A 16,700-nucleotide genomic window follows, 5' to 3' on the forward strand; every position below is an offset into this window, starting at 1 on the left:
GCTTGCTCTACAAGGTGAACACGTGTCACGATTCACTTAAAACGTGACACAATTTGGGCGATATTCTATGCCTATTTAAGCTGAAGTCTATTCCAAAAACAAGGGTTACAAATTAAGGAGAGCAAAGTGCAATTTTGAGACTACAAGACGGCCAAGGAGGACGATTTCTTCATCCTTCCATCACTTTATGTATGTTTTGATTCCTCTAATGATTATGTTATTTGTAAACACCATTATGAGTAGCTAAATCCATTAGAGGTTAGGTCTGAGATGATTCTTTATAACCGTAATTGATACATGATGCTGTGAAACTCTATTTATTGTGAATGATTATTTAGTCTTTATTCAATTCAATTGTTCTTAATGCTTTTTATATCCTGATCAAATATAAACATGATTTTGTGAGAACGAATGACTACTGACCATAGCTTTCGACTTATACCTATTGAATTGTTCTAATAAACATGGTTAGTCTAGGAATAGATAATCGTTTGTTAGTGATATTAGGTTAAAGTGCTTAAACCTTCAAAGATTATTAGACCACCTAAGGACTTAGGGGCTGTAGTTTGAGAAGAGGGTCCTAACTCAAGGGATTGATTATGACTATTTTGTTAACTATCGTGGGACTAGAAAATCATTCATAAGAATAGGTGCAACATAACAATTAGGGGAACATAGATGATTCGAAAGACCTAAACTCATCTCTCTCTTATTCTTTAAAACCAACTTTATTTTCTGTCATTACTTTTATGCAATCAAACCAAAACTACTGCCTAGTGGCAATTAAAAATAATTTTTATACATCCTAAGTTCCAACGTAATTTACTTATTGAGATTAAAAACAGTCCTCGTGGGATCGATATTTTTACTACTTCGATAGTTTTTGGTACACTTGCCAAATGTCTATCAGTATACTTGTTTTATATTTGGCATACACTCTTGTCTTTTTCTCTTCAAATTCGTCAAAATCTTTTTTGGTTGTACCAAACTCTTAGTTAGCTCACATATGATCTTCTTATCTCCATCCCATAAGTTAGCTGAAATTGACTTTGATCTTAACACACAATCATGTCATATCATATACTATTAATTGCTTGACAACCAAGAGTGTAGTTGAAGCAAAAATAAAAGAGGACACTTTTCGAAAATTGATCAATTAAAGGCTATATATACTTACAATGTGCAGAGTTGGTTTAATATTGATGCTACCTACTAATTTATTTTGGAAGATAAAAACTAATTATCAGACATTTATTGTTATAAATAAAATATACGTTTTTTTTTGGTATTCAGAGTTTGAAGCTCGAACCTAAACATAAAGAAGCAAAATATGTGTCTAAAATAGTGGTATTCCGTTTACGAGATTAGTTTTTATATATCAATGGTGTAAAACATTTTTATAAATATATTCAACCAAATCCTGTTAAATTGATATTTATAATGATATTTTAAGAACTTCTTTCAAAAAAAAAAAAAATGATATTTTAAGAACTAACATAACATAATAAGGTGGAATCTTGAGTGATTTTATCGGATGTGTACGTAAAAAAAAAAAATTATACACTATTATCCAAATTAAGTCTACATTTTACTTACCAACTTTAATTAATAATTGGGCATTTGACTTAGTCCACCTTGACTCATACACCACTATTCCAACACCACTCGGTAGCTTCCTCTAACCACATCTAAAGACACGGCTTCATGTTTTCCCCTTTGCCTATAACTAAAACTTCTATGCTAGATACTTCTACTTCTTCCAAGTAACACACCACTTGGTAGTTTCTCTTTTTTGTAGTTTCAAAACTATGTTGAAGCAACTTTTCCTTCTGGATTTGGTGTTGATATTTTGTGTTCTACCATTGGCCTCAGCTCAAAGTGCAAACAATGTGACTGCTACATATCAGTCTTTCAATTCTCCAGCAACTAAACAAGGTATAGGAAACAAATGGAACTTGAACACATCAGGTGTGTAATGTGCATCTCAAGATGGGAACAAATCATTGTCATGGCGAAGCAAATATGGTTGGGCTGCCTTTTGTGGACCTGTTGGTCCTGTTGGCAAATCTGCTTGTGGCAAGTGCTTAAAAGTATGTATATGTATAATGTTTGCAGTTTACTTATTTAATTTTTGTCAAGTAGTTTGGTGTGAATCTCACACATTACCAGTTCAAATATATGCGCCCTAAAATGTCTTTTCAGGTTGCAGCCACCACATGAACTGTATTTTTTTCTTTGGAAGAAAGTTCTATAAAATACATTTTTTTTAACTATTTCGATTCGAGGGTGACTTGAATCTATAAGACCTGTAACACATTTAGAATACAAAAACAACTAGTATTCGATTATATTTTCTATTTTTCGAGTCAACATTAGAAAACAACTAATATATGAATTTTACAGGTTTAAATCCACACTCTCAACTTAAGGCATTCAATGTAACAAACATATTTACAATATTGTTTGTTTCACGTAGTTAATAGATAATAGACTATAATTTTGATGGTTGAATTAGTCATTCACCTAGTATTGATCGATTTCGGCCTGAGTGAATGATGATGAATCTCTAGTGGTTCAATTCAAACCCATATCCATAGATTTTATTCATTTTGTCACCCCTAATTGCAGGTGACAAACCCAGATGGTGGGAATTCAGCAACGCAACAACAATCAATAACTCCGACCATCCAAACAGTAAGAATTGTTGATAAGTGTAGCAATGGAGGGCTTGACTTGGATATGGATGTCTTTCAACTGCTTGACACATCTGGGGATGGTAATGCTCAAGGTTACCTCTTGGTGGATTATGAATATGTGGACTGTGGTACTACTACTTATCTCTTTTACCTTATTATAAGTTGATTATATTATAATTCTAATTTCATTAAAAGAAATCATCAACATGTTTTTGCCAAATCTTCGTTTCTTAAAATTGGCATGTTTGAGATGTCAATTTTAAGAAACGAGGATGACTCGAATGACATGATAAAGATTGCTGTTAAAGTAAATATTACAAACAATTAGATGAGTGAATCTATAGAACTATCCAAATTCAACTTTTTATTACAAGTAGTGTTATTTGAACAACTATATGAGACAACTTATGTGACAACTTCTTTTTTCTCTCTTTTCATTAGTCAAAAACAATGGAGAGAGAAAAAAGAAGAGAGAGAATAAGAGGATAATGTGAATATGAGAGAGAAAGTTGTCAAAAAGTTGTCAGAAAGTGGTTGTACAAATATCATTTCTCTTTTTTTACGATAGCTTTTGAAATCACGTGATACCAACTATTTGTCAGATGCTTCACAAGTTGAGATTTGTTGACTAATTGACAATGACTTAGGAGTATACATTTAGATTCATTGTATATTGGACAAAAGATTAAACATTTTGTTCAAGGGTCCAGTTACTCTTTTTCACCTACCTAAAAAAATTATATCAGTAAAAAATAACTGTAATTTTGTCAGAACCATCATAATATTATACAACTATATATATATATATATATATATATATATATATATATATATATATATATATATATATATATATATATATAATGTTCATATGAAGTTTCACCTAGCTAAAAAAATTTTTCCTCCTTCAAAAAAAAAAATATTCCTAAATAATTCTTTGACATGGAATCATTCATTCATAACTTTTTCAAATTAAGTTTTCAAACACTATTGATCATGTTTTTAATTTAATTATCTTATTTTGTTGTTTTCTAATTTGAATTGAAGTTTATCTTGTAAATTAGGTTAAAACGTAATTTTTCATTTTGTATTTTATTAATGAATTAATTATTTGAAATTTTGTTATTGGTTGCTTTTAAAGGTGATGTGTTAGCTTCGACTTCAAGTAAGAATTTATCCAGTAGATCAACTACCTTATCTCCGACACCAGCACCAACACCATCACCAACATTCTTATCGCCTAATCCTTTATCAAATCTTACTCAACAAATTCATCGTGCTACAACTGGTATGTTCTTCACCCTTCTACCTCTTTTATCATAAATTTTGTAATCTATGAGTCTATTTGTCTATAAAATTATTATTAAAGCAGAATATAAACCAACTCTTCTTGCTCTTTATGATTACGATTGTTTGCAGGTACTCACTCTAACGGGAAAATTATAAGAAGAAGAAGAAGAGGAAGAAGGAGGAGGAGGAGGAGGAGGAGAAGGAGGAGAAGAAGAAGGAGAAGAAGGAGAAGAAGGAGAAGAAGGAGAAGGAGAAGAAGAAGAAGCAGAAGAAGAAGAAGAAGAAGAAGAAGAAGAAGAAGAAGAAGAAGAAGAAGAAGAAGAAGAAGAAGAAGAAGAAGAAGAAGGAGAAGAAGAAGAAGAAGGAGAAGAAGGTGTTGCATTATGCTTCGGAGCATTTGATTGTTTTCTTCATTTATTCGATTGCTCTGTTGGACATCGTTCCTTTCAACACCTTGTCTTTGTTTCTCGGTGCTTATTCTTTGAATGTTGGTTTGCATCCATGCCCACCGTTCATCATTATAGCTTCCACCGGCTTCTTGTTCACTGTGATGTGCACGACCTCCTTTTCATCACCATCATATTGTACCTATTCTTTTTGCTCGGGATCCCTGAATTCGACCCCAAGATTTTGGACTGTTGATTGTTTATTTCTTACACCGCTTTGATAGCGATTTTTGCAAGTGTACGAAATCGTTCAAGTAGTAAAGTTAAAACGGTAAGACCGAGTGTCAAACTCGAGGATTACGTTATACTATTGAATCATATTTGAGACTTAGTTGAACAAAAGGTTACGGAGTTTGTTTTATCGCAATAATGAAAATTAAACAAAGTAGAAGATGGTTCAAATTTATAAAGAGAAAGGTGTTGGAGATGAGTTTTACTAGATGACTTATTTCATGTTAATAGCCTAATTCTCACTATTGAATTGACTCATCTAATTGCTATCGAATCCTCTATAAAATTCGTGCCCTAATTCCTTAGTGACAGAAACGTTAACTCTAAAATAAACACCTAATTCCTTAGTGAATTTTAAGATTAGAATTAAGCATGAACGAACAAGGATTCTTAGTTGGTTACAAGGGTTTGTATCTATTCCTAGATTATAAAGGCGAAGATTTCTTATCTCAAGCGTTTATATATTCCACTTCCGTATCACAATATAAACCGTAAATCAATTTAAAGACGGCCAATCAATAAAAGCATTAAGAACAGAGATAAGAGAATCAATTCAATGAAATTCGTCAATAAATAAAATTAGGTCAAATAACAATTATGTTCATCTAGGGTTACTCATCTCCAACAATGGAGGATTTAGTTACACATAGCAGCTAAACAAAAAGAAAGAGTAAAAGAGAGATTACAAGAAGAATTCATGAACTTTTCTTGTTGAATCTCCTCCAATAATGCTCCAAAATCGCTTTTCTTGTGTTTCTATGTCTTTCTATCTCCAAAAACGCGAACCCTTATTCTGAAAACGCAGCTTTCTTAAATAGACAGGTGAAAAATCGGGCCCCGAAGTGTAAAAATCGGTGCCCGAACTGTGAAAACATCAAATCCAGAAGCCCATGGTTGCGTGGAATCGGCGCCCGAACCTCCTTGTTCGGCGCCCGATTATTTTCGAAGTCAGAGTCACTTTTGGCACTAAAAATCGGCGCCCAAAAACACTGATTCAGGGCCCGATTGTTTACGTGAATAATGGCCATCCTGGAAGCTTAGAGTTCGGGGCCCGAATGAGATAGTTCGGCGCCCGAATTGTCGTTTTTCTGGAATTCTGAAATCCTGGTCTCTTTGTGCTTTCAACTTCTGTTTTCTTGTTGAATTACCCTAGAAATTACATGAAAAGTGTCTACAAAACTAGTAATGACAGATTGTCATCACAACCCCAAACTTGCATCATTACTTGTTCTCAAGGAACCAACTTAAAATGAAAAACAGCAGAGATTCAATATAAACTTGCATCATTACTTTTCATCAAGGAACCCCAAACTTGCATCATTACTTTTCAATATAACACACATAAACATGTCTAACTCCAACAAAATTTTGGGTATATTCCTACGGTCTCTAGGCTTGTAATGTGGTTAGTCACCAAAACAAAGGGGTCTAAATCCTAGTGGCTCAACTTGGTTTAAACAAAGGATAATTCAATATAAACAAAGGTGGGCTACAAAGGCTCAAGGTACAAGCAATTTGCCTTAGTGTGTACAATATATGACCAATCAATTACAAAGAAAAATCGCAAATCTTAGAAATTGCATCCATATGGAAACACTCATATTTGTAAAAATTGAAAAAGAAAAATTTGGTTGTAACCTTACAAGTTGAGGTTTCTGGAAGTTGTAGCTACCTAAGCATCATTCCTGTCGTACACTTCCCTTATAGAATCATGCAAGCACTACTTCCTTTGAACTTTTGAAAAAACATTGAAGAAGTCTTTGTTACTGAACTGGTAAATGTCAAGAAAAGCAAATTCATTGATAATAAACAAATTCAGATGCATCACAAAATAGGGGAATATTAAGTCAAACATCAGACACTACTTAAACTGACTCCATACAAAATGTTCTTCAAACATAAATAACAAAAACAAAAGAAACAGAAGCAAATACTAAAAGCAATAAAAAGAGTTGCTGTTCGGGCTAGACAAGGTGCCCAAATCAATACTGTGCTCCTGACGACCCTCCTGGTCCTATAGGTGGAAACGGATAGTAAATAGGCTGAGTGTTTGCATCTGGCTGTCTCTCTGACTGAATCCTATAATACTCCGCCCGAATGCGCTCCTCTGCTCTAGCCCCTCTCTGCCTCTCCTCTGCGAAATAATTCTCCATCTCAAGTGGGCTAGCAAACCTGTCAAAAGCATTAGTCTGGGCAGCAGTACTCTAACGGTAAAGCTGAGCTGCCTGGTAGAAAGGCGGAGGAAATGATGGTGGTGGCATCCGATCTCGAGATGAAATATCCTTGGCCCAGTTGGCCATGGCATAAGTATACTCAGCAAAATATGGTGGGAGACCCTGCTGCTGCACTTGTGGTGGTGGTACTAGTGGGACCGGATCCTGCTCCATCATCTGAGGCTGTCCTTGTGCACCTTGTGCCCGAGCATACTCACGGTCATATTTCTCCTGCTCCCTCTCAAAACCACGCATCACACCCTCAAAAATAGGCCTCAAAGACCTGATATAAGTATCAGAGGGTTCAACCGGAACCGCAGCAGAGACACAATCTATTAATCAAACAACAATGTCCTAGAGTGGTATGATCCGTCCTCACCAATTTCTTCAAACTCATGTACATCAACCTCCCCACATCAATATCCGCCTCAGAAATCAAAGCCAACAAAATCATCACTCTATCCCTAATCATCTCAGCGGTGGACGAAGTCTGCTCAACAACAGTAAGAATAATGGAGGCACATGCCTTATACTCAGGTAACAGATCCACAATGTTAATTCTTTGAGGCCTCTCAGCAGTACCTATCCATCCTCTACCCTCTCTCATCAGACCCTCAATCAAACTATCCCTTTGAGCACGGGTCTTATACAGGTCAGAATTGTTCCTCCTAAGTTCTACATCACAGTGTTCCACAACTCCTAACCCGAGTACCCTATCAATGTCCAAATTGCAATAACTTACTCGCTTACCTCGCACATACGCATGCCTATCAGACTCCTTTTCAGCAAGAGCATTAGCCAAGAACTTACAAGCTATTGTTGAATTGCTCTCCTCCGTCACCTTGTTTGCAATACCTTCCCAGCCTCTTTGCTTGATTGTTTCTTCAAAGATTGGGTACTTCCCAAGCTTGTTAAAATTGAAGCCCCTCTCCTTGTTGAATTCATACTTTTTAATCACATTGTACCATTCTTCAGCCGCGGCCGACACAAACCTCCGGTAGGGTGGGGGTTGAATGGGTGGTTGTGGTGGTGGTGGTTGAAGTGGGTCATGAGTGGAAGTGCCCACTACTTTTCCCTTCCTCTTTTTTGGGTTTTTGTCAGTTGATTTGGGGGCCATTTGTGGATGATTTTTGTGAGATGGGTTAAGGTTAAAGATGAAAAGGATAGGTTTTTTGTGTGGAAAGAATTGGTTTTTTGGGTGTTGTGGGTTTTGAAGATCGAATCAAGATGTGGAGATTTATGTGTATATGAATTTGTTTCTGAAGTTTTGAAATCGGATTTGTGCTTAAAATTGAAAGAGGATTTGGAAATTGTTAAAAGTTTTGAGGTCGGACAAGTTTTGTGTTCGCCGGAAAACCGCACTTCTCGCCGGAGAAGATGAAGTTTCCGGCGAACTATGAGCTTTCCGGCGTGTTCATGTGTTGCTGGTATTGTGTTCTTGTAGAGAGAGAGGAGAGGGTTTGAAGTGTTAGAGAGAGAAAGTGTGGAAGGAAATGAACCAAAAACCGGTTCATGGCCTTATATAGGCCATCGAACCGGTTCAACCCATGGTTCCAACCCTAACCCGCCTTTTAAGCCCAGTTTTCATGCCTGTTTGACTGTTTTGCTATGCACCCCCCCTGTTTCCTACGTTTTTGCTGAAAATTGCTATATACACCCCTGTTTGTCCAAAACTTTTTCTTAAAAAAATCCTAAAAATTTTTCTATGTGTTCTTGATCATTTTCTTGACATTTTTGTGATGTTGTTATGTGTTAAATCTTGATTAAAAAATAGGTAGTATTTTCTTGTTAATTGTTTACTATGTTTGTTAAATTTGTGAAAGTTCTATGTGCTCTTGTGTCCAAAAATCCTTTAAAAAATTCTAAGTATTTTCATACACATTTCTTGGTAGTTTTGTGGTATTTTTGTAATGATTCTAGCCTATTAAAAATTGATAAAAATATATGTGGAGTTTTCTTGTGATTTTATGTTACTTTTTGTTAATTTCTTGTGAAATTCTTGCATGTTCTTGATCCTTAAATCTTGCTATGGTATATTGACCCTTGGTATGAGAATTTACAATGTGTATGCCTCTGATTTGGTGCTATTCTTTACTGTTTTGGAGTTTGATTTGTTAGTTTCGTGTTTTACAAGTTATGTGAATATTTCTATGTAAAAATAAAATGTAAAATGTGCTTAAAAGTGTGTCATAACTCTTGGTTTGAATATGTGCCTACAATTACCACATTGTGGCTGCAATAAAGTCTCTTGAAAAGTGCTATGATGAGAGAATTATAGGTCATGTGCATATGGAGAAGTTATGGTAAACTTTTAGTATATTTTAACACTTTATTCTTGTTGATTTTACCACTTTTGTTTAACACTTTCTTGCCTTATTTCTTTATCCTATTGCATCTTGTGCTACTAACCCTTTCATTTCATGTTTCATACATTCCATAAGCATTTCATCCTCCATCTCACATTCTTGGTTTTTATCTTCCTACACTTTAAAATTCATGCAAAGCTTAGAATGTAAAACTTAGGAATTTTGTAATATTTTTCTTATGCTTTTAAATTCTTGCAAGACCATAGAATGTATCTAGGCTAATGATGTAAAGGACAATGGACTCTAAAGATGTACACCGACACAAGCACCGACTCATGCACACACCTCACTTTAGATGTATGCTTAGGCTATGCATGTTTAGATGTATGTTTAGGATTGTATGTTTAGATGAATTCCTAGGATTTACACTTAGAAAAATCATTTTCCAAAAAATATGAACAAACTTCACTCAAACCATTTTCAAAATAAACCTTGGGATCAAAATCCCATTGTATTTTCTCTTTTATTTTCTTAATCAAAATTTCAATGAATCTTAATCATACTTGACTTTTCTTTCCAAAATAACTAATCAAACCTCACAATTTCACAATCTTATGCCCTTGAGGCCTCTCTCTCTCATTCTTCAAAATTCCCATTTTCAAACTTAAAATCAACCAACAAAAACAAAAACATTTTTGAAAGAGAACTACGGTGGATTTGATCCCTTAAACGGGTACGTAGGCAAGGAATCAAAATTCCTTCAATTCAAATAAAATAAAAATCCAAACACTTTCTTCTCCCTCCAATTCTTCACTTAGAAAACACTTAGGTTTAAATAAACACTTTTAAATAGCATTAAAAAAAAAGCGCGCGCGTAGAAAGTAAAGACGGTTCCTATAGGATACTATAGTCGTTATGGGTGTCTAACACCTTCCCGTAGCGAAAACAACTCACGGACCTCGATTCTCAAGGGTTTTGCTTACTTTTTTCCCTTCCCAAGAAAAAATAAGATATCACCGGTTAAAAAGGTTCAAACGTAATCAATGTTTGACATCCGAAAACCAAGATAAAACAAGTCTATTCATACAAACGATGAGGGCTTAAGCCCTGTAGCATTTTGCTCAATAGCGACGAGGGCTCAAGCCCTGGAGCCTTGTGCTCTAAAGTGACGAGGGCTGAAGCCTGGGTGCCTTTTATGCTCAATAGAGACGAGGACTTATGCCCTGAATGATACCACATGCATGATGTCTTGGTTGTTGTTGCATTGTCGAAGTTAAAGAGTTGTTGTTGCAACGTCCTTGATGTCTAGTAGAAGTTGTGGATGTCGTAGTTGATCTATTGTCGTTGTTGCCAAGTTATCAACAAATTAAGGAGTTGAATTAAGAAGTTTTATGATGAAGTAACATAGTTAAATAAGTGTTATTTATGTTGTTAAATTATGATGAATTATATGCTTATTATTATTGAATGTGAAATCTCACCCCTTCTGCTTAGAAATGTTGCTTTTCGTATGAGTAACTTGCAGGTGATCGAGAATAAGTAGCTGTTGATTGCTGTCGTGAGTGGCTATCTCTCACTGTGTCTTTAGGTGCTCTGATACGTAACAGGATGAGAACTTTTGTGGCTATTTTCTATTCCTTATGTACTACTTATGATTTTACATGACTATGATTTAGTTTTTGGATTATTACGAGATGTTTTGATGAGGCCTTCGTGCCAAGACTAATTATGTTGTTGAATTAAAATCCGCTGCGAAGTTTTTGAATATTTATGTTGACCAATTTATGAAGGATGAATTGTTATTTATTCCATTTATGATTTTTAAGAAGTCTAACATTCCATTTATGTTGAATGACTCTGATTTATATGTGAAATTTTTATGTTGGGAAAACGGGGTGTTACGATTGGTATCAGAGCAGGTCGGTCCATCCGGCCAAGTAGATGAGTCATTGTGTCGTGCGACGGTTGAATACTGTCATTGTGTTTTCTAATTAATGGTTATGTTTTATTATGTGATCATGTTTAACTAACCAACTTAATGTGATTTTTGTGTATTGTTTGAAGTTTCTAATTTGTTATATATAGTTTAAGATATTTAAGCAATAATTAAATTCATTTTCTCATGTGCTCTGAATTTCGAGTACGAAATTCTTTTAAGTGGGGGAGAGTTGTAACACCCTATTTTATTATTTAATTATTTTCTTGAGATAGAGTCGAATTATATGATTTATTTAATTATGTGATATGTTGATATTTTATTGAGTGGCTTTATTTTATTATTTATTAGAATATATTTAGTGGAAGAATATATTTAGTGGAGAAATATAATTATTAGAATAAGTAGATTTGGGGGCTGAAATAGAAAGAAGGGAGTTATTAGGCCTAATCAGATTTAAGAAGAGTAATTAGTAATATAGATAGAGGAGATATTAGGTTGAAAGATTAATATATGCAAAAACAATGATTTGGAGAAAACAAGGTTTAGAGAGAAGAGAAGAGAAGAGAAGAAAAGAGAAAGAGAAGTCTGTAGACCTTGCTGCTAATCAATCTAAGGTAAGGGTGAGACTAACCTTGTTGGCAAAATGAAGGTGGCGAGTTCCATAGATAAAGGCTAGAGCACACTCCTTGGGCGAGTAACACTTCACATAGCGAAGTGAGGAGGTTTAGTGACTTTTGAAGACCACTTGACTATTCCCTCCGCCTGAAAAAACCTCAAGTCTCTACCCGAGCATGATTTCTTCCAACAAACATGCACTTTTTGTACTTATATAAATAGGATTGTAACAAGTTATTTATTTTGATATACTTCGTATTTCAAGTCTCGTTTTAGGGATAGAAACTGGGTGTCAATTTCATCATTGGAGCTTGAATTCAATTTTGTAAACGTGTTTCCTTCTTCAAACATTATCTTTATGTGACATTTTTTCTATTTTATTGTTTGTTTAAAAATGATATTTGATATTTTTTGAAGGAATGTAATATTTGATTTTAATTAGAGAAATCAATAAAAAAAATTGAGGAAAGAGAAATCAATAATTTTGTTAATAGTTTTTTTTTTTTATAACCTTTTTTGAGGGATTTTTTTTAGGGAAGTTTCTTTTTATAACCTGTCACTCTTATGTTAATTTCTCTTATATAAAAAAGTATTAGAACAATGTTATTTCTCTAGAAAAATAGCATCAAGAATTTTTCAAGACACTGTTGGCAAGTTTTAATTGCATGATTTATTTGTTAACTTTCTATTTTTCAGCCACACCTCCTTGAATTTCCAAAGTATATTATATTATATGCGGCTTTAGGTCTCAATATGTTTGATCGACATTGATATTTTGTGGAAGTGAACATATAAACAAAAAAATATAGAAATTAGACGGTCTTTTACTACGTTATATTTTAGATATTTGTTCATTGTTGGACCACATGAATTAATGAATGAACCTATGTTCACCACTAGTTAGTCCTCTTGTATCTTTTTGCTGGAAGTACATGGTCCTTGACCACTATAGAAACTTCCTTAACAACACCTTGATATCCTTATAGCCTCTTAGATTCGATGCTTCTTTTATGCAATTATTATCAAAAAAAAATTTTGTTTTTTTTTGTTTTGTATATGGAGTGTGAATATAAAGATTCTCCACCACCTTTGTTATCTCTAGTGAAAGGGACGCTACTGGTGAGAAAACGTTGCCGGCAGGTATATCCCTTTCTTCTTTTCATTCCATGGATTGAATAAGCTAAACACAAAGAAAAACTGATGTACCAAATTAATTACCTAAAATCCTGAGATAATGAAGTCTACCCGAATTAAGAACCTCTTCATTCCACATAATGTTTTGCTAAAGTGACTCACCAGAATAAGATAAGAAAGGAGTACTTCTTATTGGTTCCATTATATATTTTTTTGGTTTTAATACTACAAATATTTTTCCCTAGTTTATGTTAGTAATAATAATTGATAGAGTACAAAAACAACAATATTCATTAAAATTGATAGAATACATCAATACAAATTCGTTACAAACAAAAATGATGAATTTGCAAACAAATTCGCAATATTCATGTTAATAGGATAAAAGGAAAGGTACACAAGTCTACAAATATGACTATATTGAAGTACCCAAAATAGTTATGCATCCAAATCTGCAACGTTGATGACGTCAAAGTCATTGAATGTAGCTACACTAAATCGAAACTAATCTGACAATCTGAACCAAACAAACACATAAACAAAAAAACAAATAATGATACACAAAGTTGAAGATCAAAATAATGTCGCACTTAAATGACAAAACCACGAAAGAAAAATTAAATAGACGTAAAATTCACTTGTTTAAATAGTAAGGAAGAAATTTAGAGAAATCTAGAACTTCTAAAATTTATATGTAAATATATTAATGTCATCCTTGACATTTTGTATTTTTCCTAGTTTAATATGTATTTTTAAGGTGTTGTGAATAATTCCTTAAAAAAAAAAAAGGTGTTGCGAATAATTGGGTTTTTTTTTTGGTAGTGAACTAAGTTCACGTGGACTTCGAATAATTGGTTAAATTATAAGTAATTAAGTGTGACGTTCCGATCTTTTATTTAAAAAAGGAAAAGAGAGAAATACTTCTTTGACTTCTTTTTTCTATATTTTTCAATTATACTAAATGATACATTGTTATTCTAATTTTCTTTTACATATTTCTATCTTCTCATATTCGTGAGGTGTTCTCGAGGGTCACTTTTCCCATCAAAATCCTTATATTTGAATGGATATTGGATCATGCGAAATTAAAGGTGAGGATCCTGGAACTCCACCTCATGTTCTTGATCACCGTAGATCCACTCTTGATATATTTGTTGGATTGTGTCTAGAGGTTTTCATTTTGTTGTTGCAACTTACTAATGTAGCTTAAATTGTCGTCATAATCTCTTCTTGACGATAGTAGTTGTAGATCATACCATCTTCTATAAAATCATGAGAGATCAATGCGAAAGTTTTCCTCTTTTCCCACATACAACACCAAGTCTTCCTTCTAGAATTCAAGGGGAGTGTGTAGGCAAATTTAGCCACTATAAGGTTTAATGAGGCGGATGGAGATTGTGTCATCTTTGGAAGCCTCTACAAATACGTCTATATATAGGTCTCAATTGCTCCAAATTAGGTTTAGCTTGATGGGTCGAATTCTCTTGATCAGATAGTCGCCCGACCACGGCACTAAAGCCGTGCACAATCCCTGAGCCCTTATTGATCAAGATGATGTGCCCTGAATAGGAGCTGTCCAGTCGAGGCTGTGTGTTGAAACTTAGGAGCGAGCGCGTAATGCTCGAGTTATTGGCTTAGATACTTGAATATGGACCTTAGTATCCATATATGTTAAGGGTTGAGTGACAAACCGAAAGCTATATCGGTACATCAACTATTACTCTACAAAAACGAATTCATCCTTTTCTCACCACTTGCAACAATTAAATCAATTGTAGTATATCAACTTCAACAACATCTAAGTCTAAGATATAAGATTAGTCTTATTTGAATAATTATACGTTTTTAACATAAGCGTTTATCATATTAAGCACTTATGTATTACTATTTTTATAACAAAAACTAAATTAAAGTCAAACAATTTTCATAAGCTATCATGAGAATAAACTAAAAATAGCTTAGGAATATGTTATAAATTATTTTCAAATGTTTTTTCAAACAACAAATAGTGTCACAATGTTTAAATAGACTAATAGATAAACTCAAATAAATCAATCCAAACATGCATAAGCACACACAACAACATCAAACACAACTTCATCTTCTATTATCTACATGATCACCATATCATAAACGTTACATATTTTCAACTGGTCCAATTGCAGGAACCTGATGCAATCCAGGTCTTGATCCGTTCAAACTCCGTAAACCTACATGGTATCGTAATCCCACCTTGATGGTTAAAACCATACTCCTCTTCAACATCTTTAAGTAATTCACTAAACAATGGGTGGTTAAAGTATATCACTGGCACCATAACCCTATTTATCTCTTCCTCTTTCTGTCCCACATACACGACCATTTGTCCCTTCGGCACGCTGAATTTCGGGCTGGATCCTAACCGAGTATAACTCGACCTGTTGAAAAGCTTCATGGCACCCGTCGTTAGCTTGCTGCCCCATTTGAGAAGTTTCATTGCCGGTGATTGAGCAGGACAATCAAAGCGATGATATCCAGTTCGAATCCGCGTCTTATTAAACATCAATCTAGAAACCCAGATGAGGCGCTTCCCGAGCTTAAATCCGTGAATCTTTGCCATGTTTGTGAGTGAACGTAGAAGATGAAGGTGGTACGTAATATGCTAGTGTGTGGTGGGGTTCATGAGAAGGGCCATGGGTTTGCTATGGACATGGCAAGGCGAAACTGTGTGAGGCAAATATCAGAGAGTGAGGTTGGTATGTTTGACATGATTTTCAAATCAAATCAACATAATTAACTAACTAGATTTGCTTCTTGATAAAAGCCATGAAATTCAAAGTTGCAACGCAAGCTTTATATTTTTGGGGGTGTCTTGTCTCTACTAGCTACTAGGTTTTCTTGTGTAGGCTATGTTGTGTTTGAATTGTTTAGGGGAAAGTTCAAGGTTTGAACGTTGAAGAGCTCAAATAACCAGAACTTTCAACAGAGGTTGAATTTTTCAAGTGCTGAGTGAGAAAAGTACACGAGGTTAAAATGGAGCAACTCACGGTTCTAGCTAGTTGTAGCAATTCGTCAAGTGGATCAAGATTCGGGGCTATCTATAGTAAGAGCCATTTATTTTAGATTCTCTAAAAATTAATTTTTAAAAATAAAAAATTTGAAGATTATTTCTAGAGATTTTAAATAAAGAATATATAAACCATGGTTGAAAACTAAGCATATTAAAATAGTTTTTCATTAATATTCTATAAAACTCAGACACCACAAATTATATTTTCTCACTTTTATTTTTTTTTTTTTAAGGAATTTTCTCACTTTTATATTAAATTTTTTTTTGGGTTTGGCAATCTTGTGGTGCCCGCCAATTTTTTTTTTTTTTTTTAATAAAAATAAATGATATTCATTCATTCATATTGATAGAGTACATCAAGACAATACAAATCCAAATTCGCTAAAAACATAAAGGATGAATCTGTGAACAAATCCATGTTAATAGCATAAAACGGCAAAGTACATATGCCTACAAATATGACTAATATGACTATATTCAAGGCTCCGGAATACTCATGTCTTCAGATCTGCAACATTGACGACGTCAAAGTCATTGTCATTGATCGGATCTGCACTTGCACAAAGCTAATCTTTCAACTTGAATCAAATAAACACCGCACTAAGACGGGAAATAAAAACACACGGCACAAAAACGGGAAATCAAAACAATCAGAGTCGTACAGAGACGACGAAATCACAAAAACAAACGAAAGAAAACAGAAAATATGTGAAATCATTTATTCAATTAGGATAGAAGGAAAAACAACTCGGAGGGGTGATTTTTGGATCAAAATTGAAAC

At 34.1% G+C, this 16,700-nt stretch overlaps 2 pseudogenes across 1 annotated transcript; one reads left to right on the forward strand and one right to left on the reverse strand.

The window, feature by feature from the left end:
- The first annotated feature begins 1,683 nt into the window (after positions 1-1,683).
- On the forward strand, positions 1,684-4,842 carry LOC146906209 (uncharacterized; annotated as a pseudogene). Its single transcript, XR_015020540.1, has 4 exons — positions 1,684-2,090; positions 2,629-2,824; positions 3,838-3,984; positions 4,116-4,842. The product of XR_015020540.1 is annotated as an uncharacterized LOC146906209 (transcript).
- Positions 4,843-14,813: 9,971 nt separating this feature from the next.
- Positions 14,814-15,918, reverse strand: LOC146906210 (auxin-responsive protein SAUR36 pseudogene; annotated as a pseudogene).
- Positions 15,919-16,700: the final 782 nt, after the last annotated feature.

The sequence above is a fragment of the Medicago sativa genome, chromosome 7 (assembly GCF_051527215.1).
Source record: "Medicago sativa cultivar Bolivia chromosome 7, Bolivia_mono, whole genome shotgun sequence".
NCBI lineage: Eukaryota > Viridiplantae > Streptophyta > Magnoliopsida > Fabales > Fabaceae > Medicago > Medicago sativa.